General features: G+C 42.9%; 1 protein-coding gene across 2 annotated transcripts in view; it reads left to right on the top strand.

Annotated features, from left to right (window-relative positions):
* The window catches only part of NTN1 (netrin 1), a 513,761-nt gene that overhangs the window by 76,204 nt on the left and 419,189 nt on the right, over positions 1-18,368 (top strand). The window lies entirely within an intron of this gene.

The raw sequence follows: 18,368 nt of genomic DNA on the forward strand, positions 1-18,368 counted from the left end.
TGGACAGAATGTAGAACAATGTCATACATTCACCCCAGTACAAAGATCTGGGCCTAAATCCATCGTTTTTTTGCACTCCACACCACCCTGGGTTAGACGCTGGCTATATGCAAATCAGCTATGACCCTGTGCCTCATGGGAACAGTCCAGTCCGAACTACCAAGCCATGTCTTTCCCAGACCGGAATCAAGCATCCAAGGACCGGTTTCTGGCTATCATCCTTCATCAGCCTGGATAGCTTGACTCCAGTGGTGTGGAGAGCCTGGGACTCACGTCTGAGCATACCCAGCCCACTCGGGGTGAAAATTGCAAAAAACACAGTTGATGGACAGAATGTAGAACAATGTCATACATTCACCCCAGTACAAAGATCTGGGCCTAAATCCATCGTTTTTTTGCACTCCACACCACCCTGGGTTAGACACTGGCTATATGCAAATCAGCTCTGACCCTGTGCCTCATGGGAACAGTCCAGTCCGAACTACCAAGCCATGTCTTTCCCTGACCGGAATCAAGCATCCAAGGACCGGTTTCTGGCTATCAGCCTTCATCAGCCTGGATAGCTTGACTCCAGAGGTGTGGAGAGCCTGGGACTCACGTCTGAGCATACCCAGCCCACTCGGGGTGAAAATTGCAAAAAACACAGTTGATGGACAGAATGTAGAACAATGTCATACATTCACCCCAGTACAAAGATCTGGGCCTAAATCCATCGTTTTTTTGCACTCCACACCACCCTGGGTTAGACACTGGCTATATGCAAATCAGCTCTGACCCTGTGCCTCATGGGAACAGTCCAGTCCGAACTACCAAGCCATGTCTTTCCCAGACCGGAATCAAGCATCCAAGGCCCGGTTTCTGGCTATCAGCCTTCATCAGCCTGGATAGCTTGACTCCAGTGGTGTGGAGAGCCTGGGACTCACGTCTGAGCATACCCAGCCCACTCGGGGTGAAAATTGCAAAAAACACAGTTGATGGACAGAATGTAGAACAATGTCATACATTCACCCCAGTACAAAGATCTGGGCCTAAATCCATCGTTTTTTTGCACTCCACACCACCCTGGGTTAGACACTGGCTATATGCAAATCAGCTCTGACCCTGTGCCTCATGGGAACAGTCCAGTCCGAACTACCAAGCCATGTCTTTCCCAGACCGGAATCAAGCATCCAAGGACCGGTTTCTGGCTATCAGCCTTCATCAGCCTGGATAGCTTGACTCCAGTGGCGTGGAGAGCCTGGGACTCACGTCTGAGCATACCCAGCCCACTCGGTTTTTTGCAATTAGCAGAGTAGTGTGGCATAGAGTATAACGGTGAATGGTGCATTTTGATAGAGTGCAGTAGAGCGGCATAGAGTAGAATGGTGCAAAGTAGAGTGCAGTGATGTACAGTTCAGTGATGTATAGTAGAGTGGCATAGAGTTCAGTGGCAGAGAGTGAAGTGAAGCAGGGTAGAGTGAAGTGGCGTAAAATGGAGAGATGCAGAATCTAGTGCAGCTGAGTGGTGAAGAGTGCAGTTGCATAGAGTGCTTTGGCATAGAGTACAGCAGCATGGAGTTCAGTGGCGGAGAGCGCAGTGTTGCAGAGTAGAACAGCGTAGAGTGCAGTGCTGTATGGTAGAGTGGCATAGAGTGAATTGACGAGTTGAGGGATGTAGAGTAGAGTGGCGTAGAGTGCAGTGACGTAGAGTGCAATTGCTTGGAGTGGGGTAAAGCGCATTGGTTTTGAGTGCAGTGGTGTAGAGTTCAGTGGAGGAGAGTACAGTGGTGCAGAGTAGAGTGGTGCAGAGTAGAGTGGTGCAGAGTAGAGTGGTGCAGAGTAGAGTGGTGCAGAGTAGAGTGGTGCAGTGCAAGTTAGAGCGGAATGGTGTAGTGTAGAGCACAGTGGTGTAAAGTGGAGTGATGCAGAGTAGCGTAGAGTGTAGTGGTGTAAAGTGCATAGGCATAGAGTGTACTAGAGTGGTGCAGAGTAGATTGCTGTGGCATAGAATTTAGTGGCGGAGAGCGCAGTGTTGCAGAGTGGAATGTTGTAGCGTGCAGTGGTGTATAGTAGAAAGCATTGGTGTAGAGAGTAGTAGCATAGAGTACGGTGGTGCAGAGTACACTATAATGGTGTGAAGTGCAATGCTGTAGACAGCAGTGGCATAGAGCGCATTGGTTTTGAGCAAGGTGATGTAGTGTGCAGTAGTGTCGAGTTTAGTTGTGTGGAGTAGATTTGAATGGCGTGGAGTGAAGCGGTGCAGCATAGATCGTAGTCGCGTAGAGCAGAGTGGGGTAGTGGCACAGAGTAGAGGGGCACAAAGTGGAGTAGAGTGGCGTTGAGTACAGTGACATAGAATAGATTTTTCAGAGTAGAGTGAAGTGGTGTTAAGTGGAGTGGTGCACTATAGAGGGAAGTGGGGCAGGGAAGTGTGTAGTGGCAAAGAGTAGAGAGGTATAGAGTGCAGTGGTAGAGAGTAGATTAGAGTGGCCTAGGGTGGATTGGTGAAGAATACACTTGTGTAGAGTGGGGTGATATAGGGTAGAGTACATTGGTATAGAATGCAGTGTTGCAGAATATAGTGGAGTGGCACAGAGTAAAGTGGAGTGGCCTAGACTGGAGTGGTGTTGAGTGCAGTGGCGAAGAGTAGAGTAGAGTGCATTGCTGTAGAGTACAGTGGTGCAGAGGAGAGAGGTATAGAGTGGAGTGGCATAGAGTAGAGTGCAGTGGCATGGAGTAGTGCAGATTATACAGTAGAGTGACATAAAGTGGAGTATGCATGGTGTGGCAGTGCACTGCCATTACAGACAACACATCTTCAATTGAAATTACCATTACATTTGCACAGACATACAGTTTAATTGATCAAAAAGTTTACAGCGCATAACTAATGATGGGTGTGGAAGTGTCATCTTCTAGTGTTTTGATTTGTTTTGATCGTATTAAACTATTTGTGCTTTCCAAATTCTAATATATTCTGAAATATCTGCACAGTTCATTTACAGACATTAAAATGTTGTTGTGTGCTAGAAAAAACATAACATCGTTCAGACTCCCTACAGCACACCCCTAGTAGCCACCATGATTGTCACATAAATCCTCTCACTTTGGAGTCAGAGAAAAAAAGTAAATACCAAGCAACCTTAGGGTGGAAGAAAAATGCAAATGACACAATAAAAGATCAATGGATGAAGATAGCTGTCTGAAAACCCCTATAAGTAAGTGTATGTTACATATAATGTTGGTAAAATCAAAAGGTCTTGACTTACACAAGACCTAAAAATGGTTATTGCCGATGCTGAGCAGCATCTGCAAAAAAATCATTATAATGCATATGTCTATATATATAAGCATCATAATGACATGGGGGGCATAATGTCACCATGCAGGCTGGCACCTGCATCATAATGCAGTGGCCATTTTGGTTTTGTTTTATTTACTGTTTCAAGGTCACAGACATCTATATTAGAACCACATTTTTTTTAATGTGCCAAGTGCATTATTCATAGAAACTAGCAGCCCAGAAATTGAAGCTGCCTCACCCTCAGGCAAACTAAAAAGAAAGATACTGAAAGGAGCGCAGCAGTGGAACAGCAAGGGGGTGGAGTGAGCGACAGGAGCATTGGAGGAGAGCAACAGAGGAGCTAGGTGTGGAAATTAGAAAAACAAAATACAAACCAGAAAATCTGAGAATGGTGGGAAAGGGTGAGGACAGCAATAGCCAAGCTGGGGAAGGAGAAGCTACAGGGAGATTGCAGGAAAGCTGCAGAAGGAGAAGGGGCTAGAGGGAGTTCACAAGGGATGTGCCAAAGCAGCAATAAACAGGCTGCGATGTAGGATTAACAAGCAGAATGCTGGATGGGGAATTTCGCGGAGGATGCAGCACACAAGGGAGAAAGGAAGACAACACATGAAGTCACATGGAGTACTGAAAGAAAAAAATAACAGTAGTTCTCTGATTGTAATCAGTAAAAGGATGCAAGTCACCCAATCAAAAAGATGGTAAAGCAGCTATACACCAAGAGAGGGGCAAAATCAAGAAGAGGAAGGAAGGCCATAGGAAAAGAAGCAAGCAAATTAGATTTCTAAGAAAGCCAGCCAATGGAAAACAATGTGCTGGCCAAAAGTCCACTGTAAGCATTGATATTGTCCACAACAGGTCTTTGACAACAGGTAGCTAAAAGCCGTCTGTAGGCCCCACATCAGCACTGAAGGAATGATATAGTCAGTCAGTAGAAGGTGAAGTGCCTCAAACAAATCGATGATGAGGCACACATAAACAATGGAAGGAGAAAATAGTTAAATGAAGGCCACACGTAAAAGGGGTGATATAGCCAGTCATTGCAAGGTGATTCATAGGTAACTGTGGCTCACACATTACAAACTAATAGAACAGGCTTGATAGCGAATCAATGGGAGGTAATACACAAGAAACCAATGGAAGGTGACACATAGCATGAAAGGAAGGAGGTAAATGAAGTTTACACATAACTAACCAAGTCTCAGTGGACAGTGACTTACAGCAAACCAACGGATGGTGACACACATAATCAATTTCAATTAATGAAAGTGACAGATAACTAATTAATAGAAATGGTGATTTATCCACTCATTGGGAAGTGACACACTGCAAATCAACGGAAGGTGATACGCATAATCAGTGAAAGAATTCACATAATTAGCCAAAGTCGGTACACAGCTAATCAATAAAGTTGCCCCACAGCTACTCAATGCAATATGGCTTACACTTATCAACGGGTGGAGGTGTGCAACTAGGCAAATTAGGAGGACACTCACCCTAATCAGTGTAAGGTAAACCACAATTTTAAATAACTATATTAAATACTGCCAGACACAAAATGAACATAATTTCATTATTGCACACATATAAAGAACACATCACAAGCTGCATTATCGCAATGAAATAATAAGTTTTATTTTTGCTCAAATCAAAGAGAACCATTTTTTTCTTTTATCGGCAAAGATCAACTGCTTTTGCCATTTATCGGAGAAAAATATTCCTACCATCCAGGTACACCTATATATTACTGAAGTGAAATTCCAAAAGAAGCATGGTGTGCTCCTGGGGCTAAAACTAACAAACATGTCAGCAGATTTGCATGAGAGGAATATTACTATTTCTATGTGTGATGCAGAATGCAGCATACATAGAAAGAGGAAGTAACAAGAACTAAAGATATTTCTCCTCATTATGTCTCACCTGAGAAGGCATATCTTTTTGTCTCAGTCCAAGGTCTACCAGTTCTGGTAAATCTAGGAATGCATCAAAAACTAATTGGAGTTCCTTGATTTTATATTTTTTGACAACTGTAATTTTGTACATTGTATTACAGTATACTTGCTAATTGCCTTGTGGGAAAGTTTATGATCATCACAATAGGTCTGTGTTGATTGCGGTGACAAGCCAATGATAACTGCTATAGGTCTGACTGGTTCGCTAGGAAAAGATATTTCAGATGCCATGGGTCTGATATGTTCATTTAGTAGGCCTGATATGCAGATTGTGAAATTAATATGTATAAGTCAATAGACATTTAAAGGTGGATTCGTGTTTCTCTGCATTAAGGCCTGCCAATAGGTATTTTGTTACATAAAATCCCACAGGTTACCTTTGGGGTGGGCTAAACCTATGGAAGAAGGTTTGGACTGTAATAATTCTTGCTAGAATTTTTCATAAGGCCTGTCAGGCTGCGATGTCTTCCAGAACATTGCAAGAGACAAATCATTAAGTAATACATATAGCCATGTAAACACATATAGATCCATATAGATACATAGAGGACCTTTGGATAAGATCTCTTCTGCCATATGCCTGTCTGAGTGTCATTTACACTCTACTTCCATCCCCAACAGCATACTTATTGCTCAGGGTAATGGTTCAGTCCACATCAGTCATTGGCTCTCTTGCCTTGTGAATTAAGCCCTTTCCAGATAACATAAGCACATCCACTTGAAATTGAGTGTGTGTCAGTGTCGGGACTGATTGGCCAGTCCTTTCGTTTTTCATTTTCTCCTTTCTCAGTTCCTTTTTCATTTCTTTCCTTCTCCTCTTTTTATTTTAATTTTTCCGAAGCGGATACTGTAGCAGTGGCAATGGCTCACTTGTGGTGCTAACAACTTGCTTGCTAGCCTCACATTGCATTTACAGGGAACCAAATGCCTTTACGCCACTTCCTATCAAGCAGGTGACCAATATGGAATTCGGTTGTCCATAGTGTATCTTTGTTTTACCATTCCAAGATGGCCAACACATTGATTCTAACTGTGGCTACAATAACGATAGACTGTGTACAATACCTTTGCAAGGCAGACACCTGCTGCTATGTTTAGTTTTGTTATCGCAAGCATATGATCACTGTGTTTAGATTGCAGCATGTTTTCGTTTTTGTAATTGTATTTTTTTATGTATCTTGCATATGTTGTTGGGTTTGTGTGTATTTTATTATGGTATAGAGGGTGGATGAAAGAATGAGCCAGTGAATGGATTAATGGATGCATAAATACAAAGATGACTGAGAGAGTGCCTGTATAGCCCAACAACTGATTGCCTTGGCCCATCACATATAACCACCAGCACAGAGCAAGTACTGCTTTAAATTAAACGTAGAAAACACAGTTGATGGACAGAATGTAGAACAATGTCATACATTCACCCCAGTTCAAGGATCTGGGCATAAATCCATCGTTTTTTTGCACTCCACACCACCCTGGGTTAGACACTGGCTATATGCAAATCAGCTCTGACCCTGTGCCTCATGGGAACAGTCCAGTCCGAACTACCAAGCCATGTCTTTCCCAGACCGGAATCAAGCATCCAAGGACCGGTTTCTGGCTATCAGCCTTCATTCAGCCTGGATAGCTTGACTCCAGTGGTGTGGAGAGCCTGGGACTCACGTCTGAGCATACCCAGCCCACTCGGGGTGAAAATTGCAAAAAACACAGTTGATGGACAGAATGTAGAACAATGTCATACATTCACCCCAGTACAAGGATCTGGGCATAAATCCATCGTTTTTTTGCACTCCATACCACCCTGGGTTAGACACTGGCTATATGCAAATCAGCTCAGTCCAGTCCGAACTACCAAGCCATGTCTTTCCCAGACCGGAATCAAGCATCCAAGGCCCAGATCCTTGTACTGGGGTGAATGTATGACATTGTTCTACATTCTGTCCATCAACTGTGTTTTTTGCAATTTCACCCCGAGTGGGCTGGGGATGCTCAGACGTGAGTCCCAGGCTCTCCACACCACTGGAGTCAAGCTATCCAGGCTGATGAAGGCTGATAGCCAGAAACCGGTCCTTGGATGTTTGATTCCGGTCTGGGAAAGACATGGCTTGGTAGTTCGGACTGGACTGTTCCCATGAGGCACAGGGTCAGAGCTGATTTGCATATAGCCAGTGTCTAACCCAGGGTGGTGTGGAGTGCAAAAAAACGATGGATTTAGGCCCAGATCCTTGTACTGGGGTGAATGTATGACATTGTTCTACATTCTGTCCATCAACTGTGTTTTTTGCAATTTCACCCCGAGTGGGCTGGGGATGCTCAGACGTGAGTCCCAGGCTCTCCACACCACTGGAGTCAAGCTATCCAGGCTGATGAAGGCTGATAGCCAGAAACCGGTCCTTGGATGCTTGATTCCGGTCTGGGAAAGACATGGCTTGGTAGTTCGGACTGGACTGTTCCCATGAGGCACAGGGTCAGAGCTGATTTGCATATAGCCAGTGTCTAACCCAGGGTGGTGTGGAGTGCAAAAAAACGATGGATTTAGGCCCAGATCCTTGTACTGGGGTGAATGTATGACATTGTTCTTCATTCTGTCCATCAACTGTGTTTTTTGCAATTTCACCCCGAGTGGGCTGGGAATGCTCAGACGTGAGTCCCAGGCTCTCCACACCACTGGAGTCAAGCTATCCAGGCTGATGAAGGCTGATAGCCAGAAACCGGTCCTTGGATGCTTGATTTCGGACTGGGAAAGACATGGCTTGGTAGTTCGGACTGGACTGTTCCCATGAGGCACAGGGTCAGAGCTGATTTGCATATAGCCAGTGTCTAACCCAGGGTGGTGTGGAGTGCAAAAAAACGATGGATTTAGGCCCAGATCCTTGTACTGGGGTGAATGTATGACATTGTTCTACATTCTGCCCATCAACTGTGTTTTTTTTTTTTTTTAAATTAAACGTGGCAGTAGTACCTCAACTTGAACATTTGTCAATTAGTGGAAGACGGGTGCTTTGTGAAGCACAGCTAGGAAGGGTAGTCCCAAGCTGTGCCTAGTCTGGTATGTGTGGTCAGTTTAAGATTAGTTGCCTTTTCAGGGAATTGGCTGATGCACAAGCATGCATTTTACCTTACATCTACATTAACTGATACATTTGTGTCATGTACGGATTTAGGGCCTACCAGAGTGGTGCCTCCTTTTCAAAAATCAGTTCATTGCCTTATGGAAGATGATGAGAGAATAGAGGCTACCAAGTTCAGGAGGGAGTGAATTATGAGGTGTTGTGGCATGACCAGTGATCCAGTGATTGTTGTTTCTTGAAAAACAAGAAGCAACCTATTTTGTCTGGGGAAAATATTGGTAAAATTGTTCCTAAATTCCTAATGCGTCCATGAACAAAAAGCAGACGCTTCTAAAATTTTAGCTGTGGACTAGCGACAGCGGTCTCACCAGAATTACATTTTTAAATAAAAACATATTTATGGAAGGAGCTTTTTTGACAGAGGTTTGTTCCTCGGACAAACTCAAACTCCTTAGAGAGGCTAGGAGCCTCTACAACAAACAAATCAAGAGTGCTAAGTCCGACTACTCCAGACAACAACTAGATCAAGCGACAAACCGCCCCAAGAAACTCTTCGAGGGGGTCAAACAGCAGTCCGTAGTAGTCCCCAACCACTCTGACTCTGGTGGCACCCCTCCCTCTTGCGACAAACTTGCTGCTTTCTTCACGGAGAAAGCAAGACTCATCTCCATTGACCTCTAAGAAGGCTCTATTGCCTTCCTCCAGGTACATACCATCCCATGACCTCCCAGGAAATCGCAGATCTACCAGCCTGATCACCAAGAATAATGCGTCATGGCGCACCTTTACTCCATTTAGTAAAAAATACATCTACAAAATCCTTCGGAATATCAACCCATCCAACCACTTCAGTGACCCGTTACCCCCAGCCATCTTCAAAGAAATCAAAAATGTACTCATCCCGACCTGGACAAGGATTGTAAACGCATCGCTTTCACAAGGTACGATCCCGGACAGCCGTAAAGCAGCTCAGGTATCCCCTATACTGAAAAAACCTAATGTTGACAAAGCAGATCTCAATAACTTCCGGCCTATATCCAACCTCCCCACCCTAGCTAAACTCATAGAAAAATGCGTACAATCCCAACTCTGTGCGCATATAGAGAATTTCCAACTTCTTGACCAACATCAATCCGGCTTTTGGAAGGGTCATAGCACAGAGTCGGCGCTCACTCACGTCATGGATGACCTGTTAAAAATGCTTGAACAAAATGAATCCCGCCTCCTGATCCTCCTTGACTTTTCTTCCGCATTTGACACAGTTAATCATGACAACCTCCTCGCCACTCTGAAAAATAGGATGGGTTTTTCTGGTCAGGTGCTACAATGGTTCTCATCTTTCCTCCACCACAGATCTCAAAGGATCAAGGCAAACCACTCTCTCTCCCAGTCCTCTCCAGTTCTCATGGGGTCCCCCAAGGATCCCCCTTGGCACCGATTCTATTCAATCTGTTCCTGGAACCTTTAGCTAACTCTTTAAAGTCTTCAAACACTCTCTTCCATATGTATGCGGACGATACGCAACTCTATTTGAAAATCTCTTCCCCCGAAAACATTATCTCTCTCAATTCGACCCTAACGTCTACTCAAAATTGGTTAACTAAGAACCATCTTCTGCTCAACACCTCCAAAACGGAATTCCTGGTCATCTCCCCTCCGAACCACACCCCCAAGCTTGACCTCTGGTTGAATCACCTCATTGCCTTCAACTGCACCCCTCTCATCATAGACTCAGCCAAATCACTTGGAGTCACCTTGGACAAGCACCGGGATATGAAAAATCACATCAGTAAGGTATGTAAGGGTGCAAACCACTTGATGAGGACACTCAGAAATATCAAACCATTCCTTCCACAAGACGACTTCAAGCAGGGTGTGCAAGCGCTTGTCCTGCCTAGGCTGGACTACAGCAGGGAGACCCTTTGTGGCCTAAGCGAAACAAGCACAGTTCCCCAGTTCTAACATCTCTGAAATGGTTACCTTATGAAGCACGTATTCAGTTAAAAATTGTCGTTCTGACGCACAAAGCCCTTCACTTCAATACTCCCAAGTACCTGGCGCAAAAACTGGAGCTCTCTTGTGGTGTAAGATCCTCAAGAAGTGGCAAGACTTTCCTCTTGAAACCACTCATCTTTAGGAAAAAGAGAACTTGTCACAGAGCCTTTTGCGGCACTGCCTCAAAGCTCTTCCACCGGAAGTACGCCGAATCTCTTCAACAACGGCATTCAAATTGGAAGTCAAAAAATTCTTTATGAATAAATTCTTACCCTAAGTGTGCTTGGCGCACCTGCTAGAAGACAATCGCTCTTACTTCCATTGGACAATAATTTGTTATGGTTCTTTCTTAAGCAACTGTCCCTGAATATGGTATCATTCCTATTTTTTTTACTCCTACCTGTTGTCGATTTTGCATTTATGCCCTTCCTCACATCCTATTGTAAAGCGCTCTGATATCCCTCTTGATCTTGTTCGTGCTATATAAAAATTAATAAATAAATAAAATCATTTATATTTTGCTTCCACCCACCACAGAATACGGCTTAGGTAAATGGGTCAGGCCTCTCCAGTCATTGGCTCCCCTAATTGTGAGTAATGGCATTTTACCTGTGCCGAAGTGCACATCCACCCAAAAGATAGTTCACCTCTGTGCGAGGCCAATTTGTCTTTGCCAATGTTTTACATTTCACATTTTAATGTTTAGCTTTGACAATATTTTGTAAGGGCTCGGCAGCTCACCACACACTGCTTGCGGGGATGTACTTTCCTATGGACACTGCTTCCATTGGCAGCCATATGTGAGTGGTTTAACAATAATTATTATTGGATTTCATTTCCAAGATGGTCGATGCTTGGCTTCTAACAGTGTCAACAGGAAGCCAGTAATAAAGCACTGGCAAACCATTCTAAGATTACCAGCCAAGCTCACACATGCACAATCTACTTCAGCGGGAAGATGCCAAGCTGTATCGCACAGCCTTGCTTTCATGAGTTAGGGATCACCATGCATAGTTCCTCTTTTCTGTTTATTTCCCAGGAAATTTCTGGGACGGGGATTTTACTAGCCAAGTACATTGGAGAGTAGAGTTATATTTCAAGCATGGCTTTAAGATACACCACGCCTCGATGGGAAGAGATTATGTTAAGAATGGGATCAAAGTGACTTAGTTGTAATGGTAGGAGCCTGAGGTTTACAGGGCTACAACATGTTGAATCTTCGAAAGGTCGATTCATGGTCTGATTAGGGCAAGATCATTGTCTAAACAGGGAACCATAGGAAAGATAACATAATTAATGTTTTAATTGGATTACTTTTAAAATGGTCAGGTGCCATCTTCACTAGTGTGAAGAAACATGGAAAGTAAGGTAAACCGGGGAAAGAAATGCATAAAATTGACTTACAGATATGGTGGCCAGTAGGTCTGTTATGTGTTTCCTGCATGGCCCATTGTAGTTTTCCCTATGTTAGCCTAACTGTGCACATTATAGGCCTCATTTTCTTTTGCACACGTTACTATATAAACACGCTGGCTTTTGTGTCACATTGTACTTTCACACAGAACATGCATATGTTTTCGCGTTCTGTTCTTTTCCAAGGATTTGGTCTGAACATCATAGACAAGGTCAGACAACAATGTCACTTGTTATTCTCTCCGGCCAGGCACTAGCACCGAGACATAACACCGAAATTCAGCTGTGGTTTATGTGCATGCGTGTCTTGTCATATAGATGAGAAAAGGAGCCAAAACACACAAATGTAACAAGAGTTCTGAAACAAGATCACTACGTTTGTTGAGATGTAGAGCGTTCATCTGTGTATGCTAAGGTACTGGGTACCTAGAGCTGAGACAGTGATTAATTTGTGTCGGTGTTTACCCGTGCTCACCACCACTATTTAAACCTAGATATAACACAGAAATCCAGGTGTTGTTTATGTGCACCCATGTCATATCATATAGAAAAACACAGGAGCCAAAAATACACACATGTAATGAGAGTTCTGAAACAACATCACTGAATTTGCAGAGATGTAGAGCGTCCTTCTGTGTATGCTAAAGTACGAGGTCCACCACTAATCTCAGAGACCTTTTAAATATAATCATTCAGCTTCAGTAGCAGGAGAGGGGGGGTTTAGGCTACTCTGTACTAAGTAATGACAGGACGTTTCATGTATACAGTTTATTAGCCATGCTGACAGTATTGTTGGTATGCATTTGTTTTCTAATTGTGGTATGAATACTCCATTTCAGAGCATAATAGTTTAAATAAATATTCCAAACTTCTTTGTGTTTCCTGGTTATCTTACTGTGGACAGCGCGAAAAAGTGTGCCCTGTTAGTAGGATTCCTGAGAGGGCCAATTCCCTTGTTTCTCTGGTAAGGTTAGGAGGGCAAGTGTGACACTGTAGCTGGTCAGACTCGGTCTCATGAATACTGAGGTGGTAGGGTGACTCAGTCCCCACATACTGATGTTCTATGGTCCCAAACAACGTTCTGTTTCAGAGCAGAATCCCTACAACAAGTCGCTGCTAACGTTTGGTCTGGTACTTACTTGTGGGAACCCCGAGTAGTGCTTGTCCACAATACATGTCCGTGGTGTTAGGGATTTCTCCCCCACTGTCTTCAGGGAGTACCTAGTGCTGTTGGTATTTCAAGCTTGACTATTAAAAGGTTTACACCCTGATTGTGCTACACTTTGAATCAGTTTTGATTTAGTTATGGCTCATACTGTAGCTATTGCTGTTAATTGCCTCCAGGCCTTAACTCAGCATTTAATGCATCACTTAGTTCCTAAAGCAGGAGCTGTTGTGTTTTTTGTAATTGAAGTAGATGCAGCATTCCGCTTTGAACTTTTTTATTCCTGGGTCACTTTCCCGCCTGTGGATGCTAATATTACTTTCCATGAATAAACCATAGCCCCGGGTTCCTAATGTATATTGACCATATGAACTTGTTGAATTTCCTCTTACCATCTGGGAGCACCAGAAGTGGTTCAATGGTGCCCTTCCCCACATGCTTGCCACTGTCGGAATGGGCCCTTTAAGTAATGAAGGAGTCGCCTGGCCGGCACTAGTAAGCTTTACCCCATATTCAGATTTGCCAAATATAAATCTAGTGCATATTTGCTCTTTATACAATGGGCTTCTTGTCTCATATAAACGCATGACCCAATTCCTTGCACATGCCTTGCTGTACTGGTCCAGCTAGAGTTGGCCTGCAAGGACAACTTAAGGCGCCTGCAGCACAGGTTATCAGTTTTATAATTTTTAATTCAGTTATTGGCAAATCGTGAAAAAAAAAATGTTTGGATTGCAAAAAATAGACCAACTTGAAGCTGTGTTTCTCTTACAGGACCACAATTCAAGCACTGAATCTTAACTAGGTGTTTACCAAATGGCCTGGTTCCCCCTCTAGCCAATTGCAATACCTGGGGGACTATTTTTGCCACTGTTTACACTCTTTGACATGGCACTCTCTCGATGGCCGTTCTATCGAACCGTCCTCAATCAAATACAGATAAGAATGGGACAGGTCCTGCCCCAATTGGGGGATGAAACATGTCGGGAATTTGGTAGCAGAGAAAGTCATCCATGAAGGCAGGGGATGCCATGGAAAATGAGAACAGAACTGGGGTAAATTGAACACTTATAGGGGTAGTCCGTGCATGGCCCCCTCCACACTACTAGGAGGAGTCCCCCCGAGAACAGCTGCCTTTGATAACCACGAAAACGGGACCGGGCGGGAGAATCGGAGTTGACAGTGGAAAATGTAAATTTCTATGCTGTTTAACCTGTTGTTGGCCTTGTCTGCTCTGGTATGCTTGCTGCCGTACAATTTGTTGTATTTTCAATAAAAAAGTTGTTTTTTTAAATAATAACACACATTGAAACCCCCCCCCCCCCCAAAAAAACTTGTCTGGAATTTTCCAATTGTCTCTGAAATTATTCTATCTAATGTCTAATGTTAAAGGTGAAACAGCGTCTTTGGCTATACGTTAGTGACTTGCTGTGGTGGCGGTAGCTGACCGCCAGCGTGAGGTGCCCGTCTTTATTGCTAATGTATATACCTCTTTAGTGTTTAAAACAAATTGGAGGTACCCCTGTAATTTATAGCAGGGAGGGGGGTCGTGACAGCAGAAAAAGTTTGACGTCCCTGACTCTTAATGTAGCAGATTGGAAATAGCTAACTTAATATTTGTGGACGTGGTCTAGCTTCAGGGGGATAATTCTCTATATCATCATACAGAGAACTAAAATGCACACTAGGCAAAGCGAACCGCTAAAACACAACTTAATGAAATTAAAAACACAACTGAATATAACAGTCCAACAATTTTTGTCATATTAAAAATGATCATAGAATTTATTGTTTACCTCCCAATTGGGTTACAATCTAAAACGTTATCACACATACAATTAAAAACACCACCTAACGTGGTCATACAATGAAAATGTCACAAACAAGTCAAAGTTACAAAAACAGTCGACGCAGCGTTTCGGTGCTTTCTTTCTCCCTTTGACACCTTCTTCAGGACCTTAAAACATTTGACTCCATTATCTCTGTGTTTTGAAATTGATTTGTTTCAAATAGTTCCCACAAGTACTATGAGCTGCTCAGGTGTTTCATGTATCCTTGAGCTCTCATTCTAGAGATATGGTCTTCTAAGTGCACGGAGGAGCCACCGTCGGTGAGGAAAGGAATTTCTTATAGTCTTTCAACCTTTTTCAAATTTTGGCCAATTCTTTAGTGGACACTATTCCTGGGGATTCGAATCCCCAGGAAGACGTGAGCACGGAGGAGCAGGGAGGCCGAAATCTGAACAAAAGATCTCGTTTTCCCCTCACAAGAAGAACATTTGGATAAAGCTCAAGAAGCAGACAAACTATCATGAATAGTGTCCACTAAAGAATTGGCCAAAATTTGAAAAAGGTTGAAAGACTATAAGAAATTCCTTTCCTCACCGACGGTGGCTCCTCCGTGCACTTAGAAGACCATATCTCTAGAATGAGAGCTCAAGGATACATGAAACACCTGAGCAGCTCATAGTACTTGTGGGAACTATTTGAAACAAATCAATTTCAAAACACAGAGATAATGGAGTCAAATGTTTTAAGGTCCTGAAGAAGGTGTCAAAAGGAGAAAAAAAGCACCGAAACGCTGCGTCGACTGTTTTTGTAACTTTGATTTGTTTGTGACATTTTCATTGTATGACCACGTTAGGTGGTGTTTTTAATTGTATGTGTGATAACGTTTTAGATTGTAACCCAATTGGGAGGTAAACAATAAATTCTATGATCATTTTTAATATGACAAAAATTGTTGGACTGTTATATTCAGTTGTGCTTTTAATTTCATTAAGTTGTGTTTTAGCGGTTCGCTTTGCCTAGTGTGCATTTTAGTTCTCTGTATGATGATATAGAGAATTATCCCCCTGAAGCTAGACCACGTCCACAAATATTAAGTTAGCTATTTCCAATCTGCTACTTTAAGAGTCAGGGACGTCAAACTTTTTCTGCTATACCTCTTTAGGACATATTAGTTTGGGAACCAGATCTTCGCTAGCACAGCTTGGCAAGCCTAGTTCTGACAAAGATGCCAGACACACCTGTGAGTTTCCTAAGGAACCATGGGACAAATCTAAACATCAGCAGCAGAAAGGCTCTCCGCCCCAAAGTCCTCTGAAAGACAATATGAATTTTGTGATCGCACTAAAATCAAGATACCTGATAGGTATCAGATTCCTGATCCCCGTTCTCCTCAATCATTTCAGGACTCGCCTGGCCATCAGTACGACAGAGGAGGGTGACCTGACCACAGACAAGAAGAGTATGTGAAACCAAATATAGAGACACAATGCTCATCTGATGTGAAGATAAAGAAAGAGAATAGGCCTCCTTATAAAGCCATTTTTTCAGGAAAAAAAATGTTGTGGCCTTAATAGCTAAATTTGCAGCAGACGGTGAGAACCCTCTTCCTGAACAGGAGTTGGGCAGTGACTCTCCTTGACAGTACAGCAGAAGTCACCATAGTACACCGGAATCTCCACCAATTTCTGAGAGCGAAAGCAACTGAGACATTTATTACAGTTGAGACCGAGGACAGCCGCGTGGCCCCACTGGATCGACTATATCACTTGGATATTCAAATTGAAGGTGACATTAAACACACCATTAAAACAAGCTTCTGGGACAACTTAACTACGTCTTATCACATTCTCTTGGCAGAGGTTGACTGGCCCCCACCTTTTGTTCCTGCATTCCCCAGGGTGAGGTTGTCATTCTCCCTTCTTTCTCGCATATTGTCCCTGACGAAGTCCAACAAGCTTATACCTCTAAATCGATCTTAGCATTGGCTGTCACACTTTATCGTAACCATACTTGTTAGGATAAGGATTCTCCTTACCATGTTATTCCTATACAGTCCACACCTCAGGTACAACCATGTTATCCTATTAAACAGGATTCTAAAGCACCCATTTTTTCCCAACTGGAGTACCAGGGAGTAATTGAACCCTGTATTTCTCACATGAATAATCCTCTTTTTCATGTTCTGAAACCAGATCATTTTTATTGTATTGTCTTAGACTACAGATATTTAAATAGCCATACACGCACGTTTCCATTGCAAAATACGCACAGTGCAACTTATGTGGTCCGTAAAATATATATAAAACCACTTTGGATATGCACAGTGGTTTTTCCAGTCACAATCTGGCTCCAGAGAGCCATGACTGGTCCCCATTTAGCACCCTTGATTATCAAATGTGCTATACATGACTCCCTATGGGCTATAAGAACACCCCAGGAGTTTTTGCGGCATGAATTGTATCGATTCTCCATGATCTCGACCCTAACATTCTGTCCTACGTGGATGACATCTACTTAACAGACGACAAATTGAACCCTCAATTGGCAAGCATGGATTGTACAATATTGCGATTTGTGGAACTTCGTTACAAATTTAACTTAAAAAAATCTTACATAGCTTTTCTCAGTGTCCCTTTCATAGATATGAAATTACAGATGAAGGAAAAAGTTATGCCCCTCACTTCCAGGAGAAGTGTGCACATTGCAACTGTTAGGTATACTTAAGAAGTTACAGTCCCTGCTGGGATTCTTGAAGTTTGGCAGAACATATATACCTGATTATGCACAACGTATTAAACGACTTTACGCCTTAATAAGCCCTGATTTTACCACTTTCATTTAGATGTCAGAACACACTGAAACACTCAGATCTTTACCGTCTGATTTGCTTGAAACCCGCCATTTCCAGCTGACCCGTGTTTCGTCGCATTCGGAATCTTTCCGCGACTTCCTCAGGGTTGGGAAAGAATATAAGGGAAACGAAAAGACATGTATATATCACGATGTAGAAGAATGTCTGTCCAACAATATAACGTAACCCTCAACATATTTCATAGGTGAATTAAAAAGTGGAAACCCAAAAAACACGTGTCAGCTGGTTTTTCTTGAAAATTATTAGACTGAATGAATTTAAACCCACCAAGAGATCTTCTCTATGTTGTTGGCTTACATAATGTACTATATATGTCTACACTAACGAACTGTTATTCCAGATTTATTCATGTGTGCCTAGGTTTGTGTTCTATTTGTATATAGTGAGGGTTGTTTCCCACACTGAATTGGGGGTTACAAGGCTTATCGCCTCTCCTAGTTGCACCATATAGTGACATCTTCTTCCTTTGAATCATTGCGTCCACTGTAGCAGAGCGCCTAGGAAATGCCTGGTTATTTAAAAACCCTTTCTATGGACCAGTTTTATTGTTATTGTTACTCCCGGATCAGCCTTAGAAGCTATCACAAAAGCTAACGTTCCTTATGCTAAGGCCCTTCATCCTAGATGGATAGAATGGGTAACGTCTTTCACAGCTGTGGATGTAGACCCTTCTTTGCAAACACAAGAATTCTTGCAATATGAACATGTTTATCCTTTGCCTTCCTCTATTCTGCCTCTTGACCAATATAAGTCCATCATTTATACTGATTGTTCCGCACATTCTGCTGCATGCGCTATCGTTCTTGGCATTATCTCAGATTGCTTCTTTG

The sequence above is a fragment of the Lissotriton helveticus genome, chromosome 7, assembly GCF_964261635.1.
Source record: "Lissotriton helveticus chromosome 7, aLisHel1.1, whole genome shotgun sequence".
NCBI classification, from domain to species: domain Eukaryota; kingdom Metazoa; phylum Chordata; class Amphibia; order Caudata; family Salamandridae; genus Lissotriton; species Lissotriton helveticus.